The following is a 21112-nucleotide window of genomic DNA, read 5'->3' on the forward strand; positions in this document are numbered from 1 at the left end:
GTAAATGATCCAATAGAAAAATGGGCACAGGATATGAATAGACACTTCTCCAAAGAAGACATTCAGATGGCTAACAAGCACATGAAGAAATGTTCAAAATCCCTAGCTCTAAGAGAGATGCAAATTAAAACAACTATGAGATATCATCTCAACCTAGTCAGAATAGCAAAATTTAATAGAACAGCAAGCAACAAATGCTGGCGAGGTTGTGGAGAAACTGGAACCCTTATTCACTGTTGGTGGGAGTGTAAAATGGTGCAACCACTGTGGAAGGCAATATGGCGCTTTCTCAAAAAGTTGCAAATAGAGATACCATTTGAGCCAGCAATTCCACTACTGGGAATATACCCCAAAGAGACCATAACTGACATCCAAGCATATATACACACCCATGTTTATTGCGGCTTTATTCACAATGGCAAGGAGTTGGAAACAACCTAAGTGCCCATCAACAAACAAATGGACAGAAAAGCTGTGGTATACTCATACAATGGAATATTACACTGCATTGAAAAACAAGGAACTCATGCAATATTATTCAAAATGGGTGACCCTGGAGGACATTATGCTGAGTGAAGTATCTCAGTCACAAAAGGACAAATACTGCATGGTTCCACTGTTGTAAAACAGGACTGACATCAGGGCTGGGTTAATAATGTATACTGCATTGAAACAGATGAGAGAGAAAACTTTTTAAAAGGGGTATGTGATTAGGTATTTTTGTCATGACAAGAGTCCAGAGCAAAGGCTGCATACTGGAGTGGACCTGGGGGAGGCTTTGTAAAACAATAAAAGAATTTTTCTTTTACTTTTCCAAGAAGGTGGTGTACTAAGGGGGAGGGTTGGGAGGGGTGAAAAGTGCATCAATGAATGAATGGGGGGGAAAATTGGACAATGAATAAAGAATGTCAGTTAACAAAAAATAATATAAAAAATATTAAGGAGTGCTTGCTTCGGCAGCACATATACTAAAATTGGAATGACACAGAGAAGATTAGCATGGCCCCTGTCCAAGGATGACATGCAAATTCGTGAAGTGTTCCATATTTTTACAATGAGATGCCATCTTACCCAGTAGCAGTGGCAAAGTTTATCAGGACATCAAATAATAGAAGTTGGAGAGGATGTGGTGAGATAGAAACTCATATATTTTTGGTGGCATTGGAAAATGGTACAACCACTCTGGAAGTTTGGTATTTCCTCAAAAAGCTGAACATAGAAATTCCATATGACCCAGCTATTTCACTGCTAAGAAAATGAGAACTCAGGCACAAACAAAAATAAAGCAAACACAAAAACTTGTACACCAATGTTCATAGCAAACTTATACACCATTGCAAGAACATCGAAACAGTCCAGATGTTCAACCACAATGGAATGGATTGAGAAATTATGGTATAGTCACACAATGGAATACTATGCAGAACGCATTGCTACCTAACTTGGGAGGGACTGGGGAGCATTATGTCTCCTAAAGACAAATACTGTGTAAGACCATTATTGTAGAATGAGTAAAAGGATCCAAGGTGAGAAGAGGGAGCAGAAGAGTGAGGATTGGGGGCGCTTAATCATAGGCTCACACAATTTGATGGAAGGAGGTAGTGATGGGTTAAGGAAAGAGGAAAGATCCAGTGTATATGAACTTTATAAGTAAACCAGTATAAAATAAATTAAAAAAAATGCTAAAGAGTAAGAATGTCACTTTCGAGCTAAAGTGAGCTTGACCTAAGCTGTGATGTGTTCATTTGCATCTTGTGCATGCAAAAGCTGCACATGGAGAAGAAAGGCCAAAGAAGGAATACCCTTGGATAATGTTGTTGAGCAACAATGCATATACCATGGATTGTCAGAAGAACAAATTCATTTCTATTGGAATATCCTCAAGAATGGCAAGATTTCATCGGATGTACTTTGGGCAAACCACAAGGGAGCCGTTTCTACAGAAAGACATTGTGTTCGGTAGAGAGATAGTAAGAGAGGGAAACCCTCAAAAGATGGGTTGACCCAGTGACTAAAACAATGGGTTTAAACATGGCAGCAATTAGGAGGCTGGCGCAGGACCCGGTAATGTTTCAATCTGTTGAAAGAAGGGTTACTATGAGTGGTAACCAAGTCAATGCACCTGACAATAATAACAACTGTTTTCAGGAGCCTCACTGTCTTGTTAGAGACATGAGATAATGAATTAAAGACACCCACACTTCCTATGTTCCGCTCTCACTTGCCTCTGCAAAGTCTTCCCCAAATGTTTCTAGAATGTCTCACCTTGGGCTCATGACTGAGCCCAGGCATCCTGCCACTTACGATGTGAGACCGACAACTGTTTCCCTCCACTGGATGCTATTCCACACCTGGACAGTCTCGTGGCTGCTGATGAAGATGCAAGGTTTCCAGGTCCTAGACTGAGGGAACATCCTGATTGTAACATCCTCGTTGTTCACTTGGCCAGGAAGCTGGGGAGCTGGGCTCTTTGAGCCATGAAGGTTTAAAATGCTTTTAGTGAAACAGCCCTGCCAGGGTCAGACACTGCTTTCAGGGACTCTCCTGACTCCCCTGCATGCTTGCACGCACACAGACAATATGTGCATGCACATATGCACAGATATGCATGCATGCACATGCATGCATTCACAGCTCACACGTGATTCCATGGGCTCTGAGCTCGGAGGCGTGCTAGACTGCATTCAGTTGCAAGCTCATACACCAAGAGTCACACTAAAGCCCTGATACTGGGGCTAATGCATCTGCTGGTCCTCCCTTCCCACAGAATAGCTCTTACCCAGAGTTCTCCTCACTTCCTCTGCAGCATAAGTAAGATCCTGGCAGGCTCCACCACCACTTCTCTGCATAAGCCTAGACAAGTCCTAGTTGAGCCACAAATACAACTTTATAGTCCCACCTGCTTCTCTCACACATGCATGGCTTATCGATATTTTAAGGGGAAAAAGACAAGAAGGAAATATTCCAAAGGTTTTTTGTTTCTGGGGGAGATTCTTTATGTTCTATTGTCTCTTCTAAACAATAATAATAAAACTCCAAAAGTCTTAGCATTCCTTTTTCTTTATTTACCTTTTAAGTTTATTGTGATTTGTGTGAGAGTGTACAGAGCAGATTGGTTTTCCATTCAACAACTTGTACACCTTTTGTGACATTGATTGCCATCTCCACAATGGAGCAGCACTCTTCCCCCTCCCTCCCTATGTTGACCACTTCCACTCGTCCTTTTCTGTCCCTTCTTGCCTTCTGAGCTTTCTCCTAGAGAAATGCTGAAGCTTTGTGTGTGGTTGATTGTTCTAAGGAGTACCTCTCTGATATTGTTCTTCACCTTGTTCTGTCTACTGTCTGGCCAAGGATCTCTGGGGCCTGGTGTAGCAGGTTGAGTGTCAGGCTGCTAACCAAGACCTGATGGAGGGTTGCCATGGGTTGGACTCGACTTGATGATGCTAGGTTGTGTTTGCTTTTAGTTTTATAAAGGGAACAAGAGCACCAAGGAAGTTCTAACCCCACAGTCAGCCATTCAAGGTCAAAAGGGTAGCATTTGCCCAGGGATAAGGCCTAGATGGCCCGAAAGGGCAGGCTCCAAGGATTATTGGAAATAAGAATCAAAGGACCCAGAGGTGGGTGAGGATAAGAAGGTGGGAGGGTGGGAAGCGAGAATAGTTACAGTGCGGATAAGGTAGTTAAGGTTTGAGTGGTTGAATAGGAAAACCAGTTTCATCAAGTTTTCACTCAAATCTCAATTCGAGACTTGACTTTTTCTTCAGCTTTAAAAATTCTGCATGGATTATTCCTTTTAGGTTTTCTAACTCCTGATCTTTGCACATTTCATTGTAATTCTTTGCCTTCTTGAGCAACCCTTTGAAACTCTTACTTCATAATTTCTTCCAATTACTTTATCTACTCTAAGAAGAATTGCACTGGGGAAATCTGTTGTCAGGAACCTCTCCAAAGTCCTAAAGAGCAATGATGTCAGTCTAGAGACTAAGATGTGCCTGATCCATGTCATGGTCTTTGCAATTACTTGCTATGCATCAGAGAGCTGGACAATAATGAAGGCTGACAGAAGAAGAATTGATGCCTTTGAATTGTGGTGCCGGACAAGAGTAGTGAACATACCATGGGCTCCCAGGAGAACAAATAGGTCTGTCTTGGAGAGGGTGAAACCAAGTTTCTCCTTGGAGGCTAGGATTTTGAAGCTCTGTCTCATACACTTTGGGCACGTGGCCAGGAGGGACCAGTCCTTGGAGAAACACATCATGCTCAGAAGGGTGGGGGGACAGCACAGGAGAGGAAGACCTCAGATGAGATGAATTGACACAGTAACTGGGGCAATAGGGGTAGGCAGTCGGAGTCAGTGAGACTGGCTCAGGACAGGGCAGGCTTCAGAGCTATTGTACATACATAGGGTTGCTATGAGTCACAAGAGGCCCGATGGCACATAACAACAACAACAACAACAACTCTAAGTTCCAGGGAGCCCTGGTGGCCTTGTGGTAAAAATCCATACTGCAGTCCCAAAGGCACAGAGTTCAATTCCACCATTCCTCCACAGGAGAAAGATGAAAAATCTCCTCCAGTGTGATTTACTGCCTCTGAAAACCCACTGGAGGGTCAGCTAAGGTCGGCTCCAACTTAACTACACACAACAACAACAACAATTCAAAGTTCCACAGAGTTCTGGTGGTATAGTCCATAGCAAGTTGTACTGCTAACTCAAAGGCCATGCTTCTCTCTCTGGTAGTTCAAATCTACCATCCGTTCCACAGAAGCAAGACAGTCTCTTCTCTTTTGATCTGCAGCCTTGAAAACTGATGGTAGTTGCAAGCACTCCCAAGTTCAAGAGTAAAAGTCCGTGTCTCTTGTGACATCTCAGTCTTTTCTTTCTTTCCTGCCTTTAAAAATAACATTTTACTTTCTTCCTATATGATGTCGTTGCTGTCATCTCACAACTCATCTGGTCTTTGTTCTTTAGTATTCAATGTGGCAAATCTATTCTTCTTGAAATGATCTCTAAATGTGTCTGTCAGTTTGTTGAATGCTTGCATGTTGCTATGAGACAGAAGGGATACCATCAACATTGCAAATACTATTAGAGTCACCCTGGTGGACAGGTTTAATGGGGCTTCCAGACTGATAGACTAAGTGAGGTAAAAGCTACGTCAGTATTACAAGCACTAGCAGGTTCACACATAGTGGACAGGTTTCAGTGGAGCTTCCAAGCTAAGGCCCAGTGACCAGCTTATTATAAGATTGGCGAGTGATTTCCCTGTGAAGGGCAGAGGAACAGGGTCTGACACAGTGCCAGCAAAAAGCCCGCAGGTCAGGAGGCACTCACAGTACATATGGGAAGAGATACCTCCTCAAAGAAGAGTCAACCTTCATGATATGTTTTTCTTTTTTTTTAAATTTATTTTATTTTATGTGTGTACCGTCAAATCACATCTGACTGGTACGGGAGGAGATTGTTCCTCCTTCTTCAGCAGAGCATCTGGTGGATTTGAACCGCGCACCTCTGGGATTGCAGTGCAGTTAACCTTCATGATATGGACAAAGTTTCCTGGGACTTTCATTTGCTGATGTGGCATGACTGAAAATGAGGAAAAACCAGCTGCAAATATCCATTCATTATCAGAATATTTATGTCCTAAATATGACACTAGAAAAATTGGAAGTCAAACTGAGATGGAATGCATAAGGATTGATACCCTAGGCATTAGTGAGCTGAAATATACTGATATTGCCATTTTGAATCAAATAATCATATGATCTACTATGCCAGGAATGATGAGGTGAAGAGGAATGGTGTCATATTTACTGGGAAAAAGAACCATTTCATTGTCAAAAACCATTTCAAGATCTATCCTGAAGTACAATGTTGTCAGTGATATGAAAATATGTATACTTCAATGAAGACCAGTTAATAAGGCTTCAAATTTATTCATGAACAATTAACGTCACAAATAGAGACTTTTACCAACTTCTGCAGCCTGAAATTGATCAACTGTGCCATCAAGATGCATTGATAATCACTAGTGATTGTAATAAAAAAGTTGGAAATGAAAAAGAAGGATAGATTGTTGGAAAATAGGACCTTGGTGTTGGAATTGTTACAGGAGATTGCATGATAGAATTTTTGTTTATTTTTTACATTTTAAAAATTTTTACATTAGTTTGCTTGTGTGATAGAATTTTGCAAGTCTTGTGCTGCCAGTGTAATGGTCTGTGGTTCAAATCCACCAGCTGCTTCACAGGAGAAGGATGGACAGTCTTCCCACCTGCAATTTACTGCCTTTGAAGACCTACTAGGGGCTCAGCTATAGGTTAGTTCCAACCCGATGGTTAGTTAGTTAGTTCCAGCATTAACTGAGAACACTTTTTCACCAACAGCATTAAATATAACATAGCCTGTGACCCTTGCCAGATGAAATACAGGTATCAAATTAAAGACATCTCTGGAAAGAAATGACTGAGAAGTTCAATACCATCAGTCAGAACAAGGCTAAGGGTCAACTACAAAATAGATGATCAAGTGCTCTCATGCAAATTCAAGTTGAAACTGAAGAAAATGAGGAACAAAATACAACCTTGAACATAGCCTACTGAATTTAGACACAATCTCAAGGATAAATACGATGCATTTTCCCCGGAACAATTCCTTATTTTCAGTTCTATTTATAGGAGGATTGTGCTAAGAAAGCACCTTCTTCTTCTATGCACAAACTGATGGACATTTCCTCCTCTGAAGGCACGTCCCTATCTCCATTGGTCACTGTTGCCTGCACATTCCCATACAAGTGCACGGCTGACCTACAGAGCCTGCTGATACCGCACGTGCACCAGCAGGCATGAGGGACCCTGTTTTGTCAGTTTTTACAGTGACACTCTCCACCTGCCATCATGGGGGTGGGGTAGGGTGCTGCTGATGCAACAGAGAGCAGGGAGGAGGAGGTGGAGGAAGGAAAGTAGGCTAGGTGCAATTCATCACCACTGGAGTTCTCGGTCTGCTTTTTTTAATTTGAAAAGCACAGTTTGTACTTCTCCAAATTAGTCAGGCTTTGTCTTGATTCTCTCACCGGGGAACGGTAACTCTAGTCTGGAGTGTGTTTAACCTGAGTTGAGTTGCTTCAAGGTTCAGCTCAGTTCATCCTTTCCTTGGGGTCTCACGGCCCACTTGGGTGAGGACATACCGAATAAGGCAGACTCCACCACAGGCCTTGTGACAAACATGACCTTGACTCAGGAGAGGATGGTTGTCTAGGGAGTGCTGCTGGCTCCTTAGACATTAACTCACCTACAGAAAGGCCCCTTGCAGCCAAGATCATCCCCTATCCAAATGGCCCATATCCAGTGATAGACCACAGTTGGAGTACAAAGGCCTGGCAAGTTTCTCTAATGTGGCCACTGCTGAGAGGATGGTTTTGCTCCATTGTACCCCCAGACCTTGCCACATCTCAGCTTTTCTCAGTGGACTCCCAAGTCCTTCCCCTTCCTCCCTCAGGTACTGATCCCAAAAGCACTCTGTCATACATTCCTGCGCATTAAACTCCCCCTCAGCATCTGTTTTCCAGAAATCTACCCTGAGACTGGTCTCTCCAGAGACTCGTTGACGTTTGGTCCTGAACCTGCAAAGAGAAGGACTCAGAGGCCAGAGACCACTTGTAACGGAGGATGGGCCCCAAATGTCAACTTTCCTGAGGTCCAGCCAGAACACACCTCCTCAGAGGCCTGCCCGGATTCCCTTCTGTTAGACACCCATAGAATTTATCTAACCAACATCTCTCTCCCTCTCCTTCCTCCTCTCTTTTTTTCCTTCTTCCAGAAAGATTTATTGAGCACCTGTGTGTCAGGTGCTGTTCTAAATGCTGGGGATGCAGCAATGGGCAGAACAGAACTCCACGTCCCATTAGAGCAGGTTTTCTAGCACTAAGAGCCGATATCTGCCTAGTAGAGTGATGTCCGCTGGTGATCAGTGAGTCCTGATGGAAGAGTGTGTAATGTATCACTGAAAAATCAGCAGGGCAGTTCCACCAGCCTCTCCGTGTGAGAAAGAGAGGCTTTGCCTCCAGCAAAGAGTTACAGCCTCAGAGCCCTGCAGGAGAGGGGCTGCGAGTGGACTGACTCAATCAACGGTGGTGGGTCCTGTTTTGAGTGAGGGATTACTATGAAGGGGATCAAGGGGGTGGAGGGAGTCAGTGACCAGGTGATGCTTGAGAAGGTCTGAAAGAAGTGAGCGGAGGGTGACTCGTGGAGTTATTTGTGGAAGAGCATCCCAGGGAGCAGGGACAGAGGCCTTGAGGCAGGAGCGTGCTGTGTGTGATCAAGAACTAAGGGCCAATGAGACTGGAGCAGAGCGAGGGGTCTTGGAGGTAAACTTGAAGGTGGTAGAAGAGAGAATGGGCTTACAAATGCTGTGAGCAGCACAGATCACTGAAGAGTCTTCAGCATAGACTCTGGGGGAGACAAGTTTCTGAGCACAGCAGTGATGTGATCAGGCCGCGGGTGTTAAAGGCTCACTCTGTGCCATGTGGAGAGCAGTGGGGGGGGGCAAGCACAGGAGCAGGAGGCACCCAAGGCGGTTGCAGTCAATCCAGGTAGGACCCACGGTGGCTCAGCCCAGGGCTGCTTTGAGGGCACTGCTGGTGGAACTTTCTGGTGATGCTCCCAGGTCTGCTGTGTAGCCGGCAGGTGCACACGAGTGGTTGCGACTTAATAGCACTTCTCAGCATGACCAGCACCGTGCTGCGGCTTTGGGGCCAGGCGTGCCTGGATGCTGACTCTGTCCAGACACTTGAGCTGGTTCTAGCAACTCTCCACATCTGCATTTCCTCCTCTGTAAACTCGGGATAACAATCCCTACATCCTGAGACCACTGAGAAGATGAAACATGATCGCGCAGAGGCAGTTCATCACACCGGAGGAGATTGCCCAGCCTTCTCCTGCAGAGCAGCTGGTGGCCTCAAACTGCACGCCTTTGGGATGGAAGCACAGCTTTTTCCTCTTAGGCCACCAGAGCTTCCTAAAGAAAGGCTACAACAAATAATTCTTGTCTTTGTTTCTGAGTGCTACTGAGTTGATTTTCAGCTCATAACAACCCCAAGTAACAGAGTAGAACTACCAAAAGGGTCTTATGGGCTGTAATCCTGGTCTTTCTCTCATGAAGCCAATGGGTAGGTTTGAACTACCAACCTTTCTATTAACAGCCAAGCACTTAAATCCTGTACCTCTAGGGCTCCTTGAATAAAGGTAATAAATTATTACATATCAGCAAGTTGGAACTAATTAATCTCTGAGTCTCCAATGACTTTTCAGAGACAGTGAATTTCATGGGGAGAGATTGTCCATCTTTCTCCAGGAGCAGCTGGAGGGGTCGAACCATATTCCTCCACTAAGCCACCAGAGCTCCCTTAAAAGTAAGTATGGTTACTCTAAAGACTGCAATTCTCTTGGCTGCGTGAGTCCTAGACCAAGTTGTGCAGTGGAGGTGGGCTGGAGTGGTGGCAGAAACTGAGGGAGGAAAAACCCTGTATCAGCAAAACTGGGTGGGCCAAGGTGGGCCAAGAGCAGCTGGGTTGGAGGAGAACAGATGGGCAGACTGCTGAGCTGTAGAATCCAGGGCTGGCCTTCCCCAGCAAGGCTCAGGAATTCCAAAGGCCAGGCAAGCCGGGGGCAGGGAGGGGGGCCAGAGGGAACTCCTTGGATGAAGGTGGAGCCCTGTGGAAAATGGGAACACCCCCAAATTCTGCAGCGGCTGAGGTCATCCCAGCTGAAGCCAATCAAAACTCTCCCTTGGGTAAGCACAAAGAGCTTCACTGGGCCAGAAACTGCTGAGATTTCTCAGCACTTGCCAAGAAAAGAGGCCGCCCTGGGCCCTGGGCCCATGAGCCCCAGGAGGCCTCACCCTGGCTAGAAAAAGAGACTGGGGGAGAGCGGGGTGTGGGCAGGCCAGGAGTGGACCGGCCGGGGGGTGGACTGGGGGACTGTCTGGTGGCCTGTGGTGGTGATAGGGCCGCTCTGGAAAAGCCGTTAGGTCCTGGTCAGAGGCGGCCAGCAGGGTTCCTCTGGGACAGTGCTGTGTCTATGGATAAAGACAGAAGGCAGGAGTCAGCGGTTCTCATAAACACTAATGGAATGCCCCAACTAACCAGGACCTAGTCAGACCTTTAAACTGGGGGTCCTGAACATCCCTCTTCATTAGGGTGGACAAGTTGCACTTTGGTGTTGAACAAATATGGGTTTGTACCCCAATGTAGCTACTGACCTGAGGTAGATTGCCTCACTTGCAAAATAGGAATCACAGTGAACCATGGATTCCCCTGTGGATACCATGTGTTACAAAGTAGTTTCCCTTATCTGTGATATTTACAGAAGCAGATCGCCAGACCTTTCTTCTGCAGCACTATCAGCACTTGGGTGAGTTTAAACCACCAACTTTTTAGGTTAGTAGTTGAGCTCAAACCATCCACAGCCAGGAACCTGTCTAGTGTATATTACTCTTTTCAGGTACTATCCAGCTGCTTCAACTGACAGCAACTCCATATGGCAGAGTAGAAGGGCCCCGTAGGATTTCCTAGGCTGTAACCTTTACAGAGGGAACAGTGGCAGCATAGTAGTAAGGAGTTGTGCTGTCAACTGAAAGGCACATGGTTTGAATCCACCAGCTCTGAAACAGCAAGATGGACAGTCTTATCCCATGAGATTTGCTACCTCTGCAAGCCTGCTGGAGGGTCAGCCATGAATTGGTTCTGGCTCAACAGCACCTGGCACATAGCGCAACACATCTTTATGAAAGCAGATCAATAGGTCTTTTTCCTACAGAGGTGCTGGTTGGGTTTGAACCATCAACCTTTTCATTAGCAATTAAGCACTTAACCATTATACTACCAGGGCTCCCTTCTCGGCTTATGTTGCTGTACGTGCCGTCTAGTTGGTACTACTCAAAGCAACGCTTTGAACAACAGGTCAAATCATGTCCTATCCTGTGCCATCATCTTTGGCACACTTGAGTCCATTGCTGCAGTCATCACGTCAAGCCATTTCATTGGGGGTCTTCCTTTCTTTCTCCAACCCTTCACCTTTCCAAGCATGATATCCTTTTCCAAGGAATAGCCTCTCCTAGCAACATGCCCAATATATGTGAAATGCAGCTACACCATCTTTGCCTCCTCCAAGGAGCATTTTGGCTGCAGTTTTTAAAAGACACACCTGTTTGTTCTTTTGGCAGACCGTCGGATATTCAGTGCTCTTCTCCAACACCACAACTCAATGTCATCACTTCTATCATCCTTATTCATTGCCCAGCTCTCAGATGCGTAGCAAGTAGGCAGGTTTTAAGAACTATCTCCCCCTACCCCACTCCGAGTTCTCATGGGACATAAAGGGAGATAGTGAATGTGGAGTGAAACACACAGGAAGCTCTGTCCTGAGTCGTGAACATAACCGGAGCTCCTTGCCAGAGGCAAAGGGGAGGGCTGGGGCTGGATCCTCCTCCAGCAGACACTTCTCCTTGGGGGCCTCTAAGCCGTCCCCTCTGGCTCTGAGTGGGGCTTGGTCCTTATTCAGGACCGCCCAGTTCAAACTTCCCTTCCTCTCTGTGCCACCACCACCTGCTTCCACTTTCCTTGCCCACCCAGCTGTAGAGTTGATTCCAGGTCACAGTGACTCTTAGAACAGGACGGCTCCACAGGGTGTCCACAGCTGGACTTGACAGGAACAGACTGGCAGTGCTTCCTCCTGTGCAGCAGCTAGTGGCTTTGAGCCACAGACCTCTTAGTTAGCAGCCTAGTGCTTTAAGCACACCACTCCTAGGACCCCTTCCCTCTTCTCAGGCCCCACAGTCCTCAAGAGAGGAAACCTCTTTATCCCAGTCACCAGGGCTGGGGAGGGGGAGGAAGCTCCCACACCCGCAGTGTGCAGGCACGCTGACATCACACAGAAGCCACAGTGGGCCACACTGGGTGGCTGAGTGATCAGAGGTGCCAGCCAGCTTGCTAGCTCTTCTGGTAACTTCCTCTGAGGAGTGTCCATCTCCGGGAAGGGCACGGCCAGGACCAGAGCCAAGTGGGTGGCTGCTCAGAGCTGGGCTGGCCTGGGAGGTTTCCTGTGGGCCACAGCTTCATACAACCTTGGGGCCGGCTGGCCGCTCGCCTCTCTGTCCCCACCCTCTTCAAGATGCCAAACCACCCTCTCAATCACAGATTCCTGGAACTTCCTTCTGAGGGCGGGGATGCATACGCCTGCCTGCCCCCGCAGCACCTCCACTCCATCTGTCCCCTTGATTGTCCTTTTCCTCGTATGTCAGAGGCTGTGAAAGTTGTCTGTGGTCGGTGTCTAAGTTATTTGGTTGAGGACAGATGTTGTGACCTTGGACCCTCAGAGCGTTTTAGGCCAATGTGTCACAGGGTTGCCGAGCAGGCCAGAACATGTGGGCTTCTGGGATCAGCCCAGCGCTCAGTGGGTCACTATTCAACTCTCCCAGTGACTGCATGAGGGGGCTCTTGTCCCTTTACAGGTGTGAACATGAGCAGACCTACCCGCTGACGGTCACATAGCGAGGAGGGGGCAGAACCTGCATCAGAAACCGAACCCCAGGTTGTAGGACCGATACTTCATCACCTCCAAGCATGTTCCATGGACCAGTCAGTCCCTCAGGTCTGTCTAGAATGAAAGAAGCTTCAACAACACACAGGAGGAGCTGTGCTCCACCTCTGGAGAGAGAAAAGACTCTAACAAGTCCTGCAAGGGGTAAATCTATTTAACTCTCTCTAACCTAAAGAATTGATGCCTTTGAGCTGTGGTGCTAGAGAAGAGTATTGAATGTACTCTGGACTGCCAAGAAAACAGATTCATCCTGTTATTGTTGTTATATGCCATCGAGTCGCTTGCGACTCATAGCGACCCTATGAACAACAGCCCTAAACTCTGCTCTGTCTTGTGCCAATCGCACTGCCTCTGACACTCCCATCCCGATTATCCCAGTCACTGAATCAATCCACCTCATAGAGGGCCTTCCCCTCCTGCGCTGTCCCTCCACCCTCCCAAGCATGATGTCCCTCTCCAAGGACCGGTCTCTCCTCACAACATGTCCAAAGTATGTTAGACGGAGCCTCAGAATCCTTGCCTCCAAGGAGCCACCCGGTTTAACCCTTTCCAGGACAAATCTGTTTGTTTTCCTAGCAGTCCATGGTATTCTCAATACTCTTCTCCAGCACCACAGCTCAAAGGCATCAATTCTCCTTCTATCCTCCTTGGTCATTGTCCAACTCTCTGATGCATAACAAGTGGTAGCAAAGACCATGGCCTGTATCAGACACACCTTAGTCTCCAGAGAGACACCATTGCTCTCCAGTACTTTGGAGAGGTCCCTAACAGCAGACTTTCCCATGGCAATGCTCCTTTTAATTTCCTGACTGCTGGTGCCAAAACTGTTGACTATGGAGCCAAGCAAACTAAAGTTGTGTACAATCTCAATCTCTTCACCATCCATCCTGATGCTGCCAATTGGTCCAGTGGTGAGAATCTTTGTCTTCTTGACATTGAGCCTCAATCCATATTGTAGGCTGCAGTCCTTGACACTCTGCAGCAGGTGCTTCAGGTCCTCTTCAGTTTCAGCAATCAGAGTTGTGTCATCTGCATAACGTAGATTGTTGATAAATCGTCCACCAATCTTGACCCCACATTTTTCCTCATAGAGCCCAGCCTCCCGGATGATCTGTTCTGCATATAGGTTGAAAAAGGTATGGAGATAGGATGCATCCCTGGCGTATGCCCTTCCCCATTTTGAACCATGCAGTGTTCCCTTGCTCTGTTCTGACGACTGCCTCCTGGTCCAAGTATAGGTTTCGCATTAGAATGATCAAGTGTTCTGGGATTCCCATTCTTCTGAGTCAGCCACAGTTTGTTATGATCCACACAGTCAAATGCCTTTCAATATTCAATGAAACACAGATAGACATTCCTCTGGTATTCCCTGCTTGCAGCTAAGATCCATCTAACATCAGTTACAATATCCCTAGTACCACGACCCCTTCTAAAGCCAGCCTGGACTTCTGGTAGTTCTCTGTTAATGTGCTGTTCCAGTCGTTTTTGGATAATCTTCAGTAAAATCTTGCTTACATGTGAAACCAGTGAGATTGTTCTGTAGTTTCCACATTCTGTTGTGTCACCTTTCTTTGGGATAGGAACAAATATAGATCTCTTCCAGTCAGTTGGCCAAGTGGTTTTTCTCCAGATTTCTTGGCACAACTTGGTGAGCACGTCCAGGGCAGCATCTAGAGAGGGTTAAACCAGGCTGCTCCTTGGAGGCATGGATTCTGAGGCTTTGTCTGACATACTTTGGACATGTTGTAAGGAGGGAGAAGTCCTTGGAGACGGACATCATGCTTGGGAGGGTGGAGGGACGGCACAGAAGGGGAAGACCCTCTATGAGGTGGATTGATTAGGGCTGTTGTACATAGGGTCACTATGAGTCACAAGCGACTCAACGGCACATAACAACAACAACGTAAAGCTTCCCAGACTTATCGGGACTTCCAATCCTTGCCCTCCTTTTTAGTGGGGCACTAATAATATCCCAAAAGAACCCTGATGTGAGGTATATAACATATCAGGCTTCTAACTAAAAGGTCTACAGTTGAAATCCAGCAGGCATTCTGTGGGAAATAGATGGGCAAAGACACATCCTTGGGAACCTCACGGAGAATGCTATGGGTCAGAATGGACTTGTTGGCAGTGGGCTACGGTTTCATTTGGTTTGTGTCATCGTCGTTGTTTTTAATATCCCACAGAATGAGCTTAGGGAAATGGTACATGAGGAAGCATGTTATTGGCCTGGTTCTGATGGCACCTGACCCATACTGATCTTCAGTGTCATTGAGTTGATCCTACCTCCCAGTGTGAGTCCATGTGACAGAGCAGAGCTGCCCCATGGGGTTTCTGGGATCTTTATGAGAGCAGAACATGAGGCCTTGCTTCTGCAGAGCCTGTGGGAAGGTTCGCTCTCCCTGTCTTTTGGACAGCAGCTGGACCTTTAACTGTTGTACTAGCAGAAGTCTTTTAACTCAGATCCTACTGCTATTAAATCAGTTCCAACTCACAGAGACCTTAAAGGGCAGGACTGCTCCATAGCCTTTCCCAGGCTGCAGATTTTCTCAGAAGCAGCTTGCCTCCTCTTTGTCCCCAGGCTGTTCGAACTGCTGACCTTCGAGTTAGCACTTCACCACTAGGGCTCTTTGACTCATAGTTTCGCTCCGCCATCAAGGCCCCTCTGACTCATGCTGACCCTTCATCAGATTTCTGAGGCTGTGCATCTTTCTGGGAGGAGACTGTCCAGCTTTGTCCAGAGTTGCTGCTGGTGGATTTGAACAGCTGACCTTGCGTCTAGCAGCCCAACATGGGATGGATGATACCACGAGAGTTCGGTTAGCGTTGGTTGAACATAACGAATGCATATCTCCCCCTTTTAGGTCCATCTGTTGTCCATGCCTCCATATTCCTTTCTCTGAAGAGTTCCTCAGCCATGAAGGATAGCCCTGCCAATAACCTTCTCTGGATGTCACCCCGGGGTGACGTTTTCATCTGCACTGGCCACGTGGGAAGAAAACTCCGTCCACACAGACCCTGAAGACCTCTTGTCTGCCTCTCACAGGGACACCCTTCAGGAAAGTTCCATGTCCACTCTGGTTAGTTTTGCTTTGTCAGCTGGAAAATGAGAAGATGTCAAAACCTCCCCACTCTTCATTCACCTTCTCCCGCTCTCCGGAGCTGTGACCCTCCCCGTCTATCGACCCTCACACCTCCATTTTGACCCTCCTTGAAGCCTCTGACCCGTCACTCACCTCCTCACTGTCCCTCTGCTTTTGTATGCCTCGTCCATCGGCCCCTCTCACTTCCCACTCTTGCTAACTCACTAGATCCCATGTTGTTGTTGTTGTTGTCATGTACTGATGAGCCAAAATGACCCATCACTGACCTCCCGCCACCCAGTGGGTTTTTAGGGGTATTAATTGCACTGGAAGAGATTTCCCATCTTTCTCCCACAGAGTGGCTGGTAGATTCGAACCACATACTTTTGGGCTGGCGGTGCTGCTCCTTACCATCAGGCCACTGGAGCATCCTCTAGATCCTCATACTAGACTGGGATCTGAGGTTCCACACCCTGGCTGCACACCTCAGTCCTCGTCCAGGAATCCAAGAACCCCAGATCTCACCTCCAGGGTGATGAGACTCCATGTATCCCGTGCTTTTAAAATGCTGTCGTGACCAGGTCCACTACCTTGTCCCAACACTGCCTTCCCTTAGCTATTCTTCCCACAGGTTTTGCAGATGGTTACTTGGTGTCAGGTGTAAGGATGTCCCTCTTCCCCTCTCTTGACCCTTGAGCTCTTCCAGAGAAATACTATCTTCACAAGGACAGCACCATGACAGATTCGGACTCCAAGCCAGCACCACCTAAGTGGCCGGACACCCCTCCTTGGCTACCTTGTCCCTAGACACTGACACTCACTACTTGGGTCTCCATCTCTCCAGGCTCCCTTCCTCACTCCAGGCCTTCCTTATGGAACCTAGTCTACTCCAGGAGGAAATTGGGGTCACTTGGGTGATACTTCACTTTTGCTCTACAGATTGCTCTGTCTCTACAGAGCAGAATCTCAGGCACACCTCAAGACTGGGGGTTGGGGGAGAACACCCCCAATAAAGGAGACTAGGAGTGAGGCACAAAGGAGGTGAGAGGGAGACTTTAGAATGAGGGTGGCCAAGTGTATCTGGGTTTGTCCAGGACAGTCCTGGTTTATGACAGTTAACCTCACATGATTATTAATTAGTGTCCCCTTTTCGCTTTCAGAAATGACCCACTTTGGATGATGAATTATGTGTCCACCTTACTTAGAGGGTCAAGGAAGAGGAAGCATTCAGGGAAGACAAAATGTAGATACAAAATCTCACAGCAAAGCCAAGTAAGGTGAGGATAGAAACTGGTGCATTGCAATTGGGCTGGGCAAACTCTTGATCTCGAAGAGATACATCTCAGTCAGAAAAGTTTCTGAGGAAGAAGCTGGAAAATAGATGGAATCAAGCTGGAGAATGAATAAGAAATGGGTAGAAATAACAAGTGGTGTTTCCCAGCTATAACACTGGAAGCTGTGCCGCCTGCATTTCCAGTGCCAGCAGGCCCAGCCATGGCGGACTGGTTTTAGCAGGGCCCTTGGACTAAGAAAGACCTGATGCTTTTCTGAAAATGAGCCAGTGAAAACCTCAGAGTCACAATAGAATATTGTTCAATCTAGTGCTGGGAGTCATTACATAACAGCCACAACAATAGACTCTTAACGGACGAGACAGCATGAAGATAGTGCAGGACTGGGTTCCCTTTTCTTTGCTTGTACATGGGGCTCCCATGAGTCAGAGCTGACTTAATAACAGCCAGTAACAACCGCCAGGCTAGGCGCTGTTCTGGGTGGTCCTATGCAAACAAAGTGCATTGCTGTTGAGTCAATTCTGACTTATAATGATCCTACGGAACAGACTCGAGGAAACTCTGGTGGTATAGTCTGTAGGGAGTTGCACTGCGAACTCAAAGATAGTGCTTCTCTGGCAGTTCAAGTCCACCAGAAGTTCTGTGCGAGAAAGATAAGCCATCTCTGCCCATGCAATTTTCAGCTTCCAAAACCCCACAGGAATGGAGCTCTGGTGGCCTAGTGGCAAGAGCGGCACTGCAGTCCTGAAGGCATGAGGTTAGAATCCAATAGATGCTCCACTGAAGAAGGAGGGACAATCTCCTCCTGCGCAAGTCTGATCCGATTTGACGGTACACAACAAGAAAAAAATTGAACATAAAACCCCACCGGAAGGTCAGCTATGAATCAATCTGACTCAACAGTAGTGAGTTATTTTTCATAGGACAGAGCAGAACTGTCTCATAGGGTGCTGAGGCTAAGGACTTCTGGTGATGTAGTCCGTAGGGTGCTGTGCTGCTATCCAGAAGGTTACAAGTCTCCAGAGACAGGAACTTCAGGGGACAAAGGTAGACAGTTTCTTTTTCTATAAGATTCACAGATTTGAGAACCCAGTGGAGGGTTGTTAGAAGTCGGGATCAACTCAACGTCTCTGAGTTATTTGCTTAGTTCCTCTTTATGGAAGTAAACTGCCACATTTTTCTCCCACAGATCAGCCGGTGGGTTCAAACTGCCAACCTTTGGGTCAGCAGCCTAGTGCTCAATCATAGTGCCTTTGGTGCTCTTTGCTCTGGACTCTGTTGCCATCAGGTGTTTTCTAACTCACAGCCACCCTATAGGACAAAGCAGAACTGCCCCAGAGGGTGTCCAAAGCTGCAATCTTCATAATACAGGACTGCTAGGTCTTTCTTCCATTGAGCGGCTACTAAGTTTGAACCACCTACCTTTCCATTAGCAGATGAGTGCTTTAATTGTCATGCCAGCAGGGCTCCTTACCAGAGGTGTCGACTAGGCTGATGAGCACATGAGTTCTCGCAGGAGAGGGGCCAGAGCTGGTGAAACAGATCCATTTGCCCTTGTAGGTGGTAGTTAAACCATTGTCATTTTAAGGGGGAGCAACACCAACCAAAACATCAATCCAGAAGCTCTTTCTCAGAAGCACAAAACAAAAAGCTTTCCAGAGTCTATTTTTAACAGCTATCACTTGCTGGTATAACTAACCACCCCCACTCTAAACATATCCATGAAATGTAATGTTCATGTAAAATGAAAAAATTAAAATGCCTGTGGGCATTTTCATGCCTTCTAATAAATAAACAACAGTTTTTGTAAGTTAGTAAGGCTTGCATTTCCTGTCTTCTGAGTTCGAAGGGAGGCCAACTTATTTCACATCTGACGTTGTTGAGGAAGGCTGGAGTGGAGGAAGCACCGGAAATGGTACTTATTTATGGAATGCAGCATAATTTCCTCCCCATGCCTGTGGATTCACTGAAGGGCCGATTCTGCTACTCAAAGTGCTGCATCCCGTCTCTTCTCTAAATGTATCTGCTCACTGCTGTTGTTGTTGTTATGTGCTGTCGAGTCGCTTGTGAGTCATAGCGACCCTATTTACAACAGCCCTAAACTCTGCTCTGTCCTGTGCCAATTGCACTGTCTCTGACACTCCCATCCCAATTACCCCAGTTACTGAATCAATCCACCTCATAGAGGGCCTTCCCCTCCTGCGCTGTCCCTCTACCCTCCCAAGCATAATGTCCTTCTCCAAGGACCAGTCTCTCCTCACAACATGTCCAAAGTATGTTAGATTGAGCCTCAGAATCCTTGCCTCCAAGGAGCCACCTGGTTTAACCCTTTCCAGGATGAATCTGTTTGTTTTCTCAGCAGTCCATGGTATTCTCAATACTCTTCTCCAGCACCACAGCTCAAAGGCATCAATTCTCCTTCTATCCTTCTTGGTCATTGTCCAACTCTCTGATGCATAACAGGTGATAGCAAAGACCATGGCCTGTATCAGCTGCACCTTCGTCTCCAGAGAGACACCATTGTTCTTCAGTACTTTGGAGAGGTCTCTAATAGCAGACTTTCCCATGGCAATGCGCCTTTTAATTTCCTGGCTACTGGTGCCAAGACTGTTGACTGTGGAGCCAAGCAGACTAAAGCTGTGAACAATCTCAATCTCTTCACCATCCATCCTGATGCTGCCAATTGGTCCAGTGGTGAGAATCTTTGTCTTCTTGACATTGAGCCTCAATCCAGATCTATCCTCTCATAGACACTGTGAAAGTGACAACCTCTCCCTCTTCAGCACCTGGCTGTCCCTACATTTGTGGGACCCTCAGCAACAGTATAAATGGAGGCCTATATTCCCATGGAATAAGTCTGAGTACTTACAAATTATTAAACTAACAAACTGTTAAAGGATATCCTATTTACCCACTTTGACAAATAACGTTCTAATGGCCTGGAAGTTGTTGTTTGTTAAGTGCTATTAAGTTGACGATAACTCAAAGAGACCCTATGAACTTGAGATCTGAACCTTCCCATCCTGTGTCACCTTGCCCATCTCCACCACGCTCCAGAGTTCATTGTTGTGTCAATCATTCTCATTGAGGGTCTTCCTCTTTCTGGCTGAACCCTCTCTACTTTTCCAAACATGATGTCTTTAGGGAGCTCTGGTGGCCTAGTGGCAAGAAGCTGCACTGCAATCCAAACATGATGTCTTTTCCTAAGAAATGGCACCTCCTGACAGCATGCCCAAAGTATATGAGACGAGGTTCCACTATCCCTTCCTCTAAGGAGAAGCCTCGTCATACTTTCTCCAAGACAAATTTATTTCTACTTTTGTCATTCCATGGAATATTCAATACTATTTACCAACACTACAGTTCAAAGGCATCAATTTCTCCTTGGTCTTCCGTGTTCATTGTCCCGCCTCCAGATGCATATGAAGCAATTGAAAAAGACCACGGCATGGATCAGGCACACCTTTGTCTATAAACTGACGTGGGAGGCCAGGATGTGATTCAGAACTCGAAGGCTGTTTGGAGTTCCATGTTGGAATGCGGAGCTGGGTCGGGCTCATTCCTTGCCAGTTCTCTTCCCACTATCTGCTCTGAAGCAAACACAAGGGGTTAGATATAGTGCATGAGGACATCCAAGGACCAAGTGTCAGCCATGTTTCTGCTCAAGCCACTGCTCCTGGGCCAGATCAAGTCACAGTCATCCTCCAAGGACTGATCTGAGGAAGAGGCTCACACAGCCCTGGAGCTGACTCAGGACCACTTGGACAGGGAGTTCTGGGATGTATAGGGGGAGGGAACACTCTGGATGGTTTTGCCTCCTTGTCCTGCAGATTCATTGCCTGGTGAGAAGGAACACAAAGGAGAACCAGGTTCCAGGTCCCAGAAAGAAGACTTTGCCTGAGTGGATCGAAGTGAGAGAAGGATGCTGGTCAACACTCGTCTAAAAAGGATTAGGGGCTGGCCACGTCACTGTGTGGACTTTGTTATACTAAATACTTTTCAGTCTCATTTAATGAGAAAAATGTAGGTTAAGAAAGAAAATATCTAGCATTGAAACAGATGAGGGAGAGAACTGCTTAAAAGGGATATATGATTAGGTATTATTGTCATGACAGGAGTCCAGAACAAAGGCTGCATAGT

This window comes from Elephantulus edwardii, unplaced genomic scaffold (genome assembly GCF_000299155.1).
Source record: "Elephantulus edwardii isolate Elephantulus edwardi_28Jun2011 unplaced genomic scaffold, EleEdw1.0 scaffold00202, whole genome shotgun sequence".
NCBI lineage: Eukaryota > Metazoa > Chordata > Mammalia > Macroscelidea > Macroscelididae > Elephantulus > Elephantulus edwardii.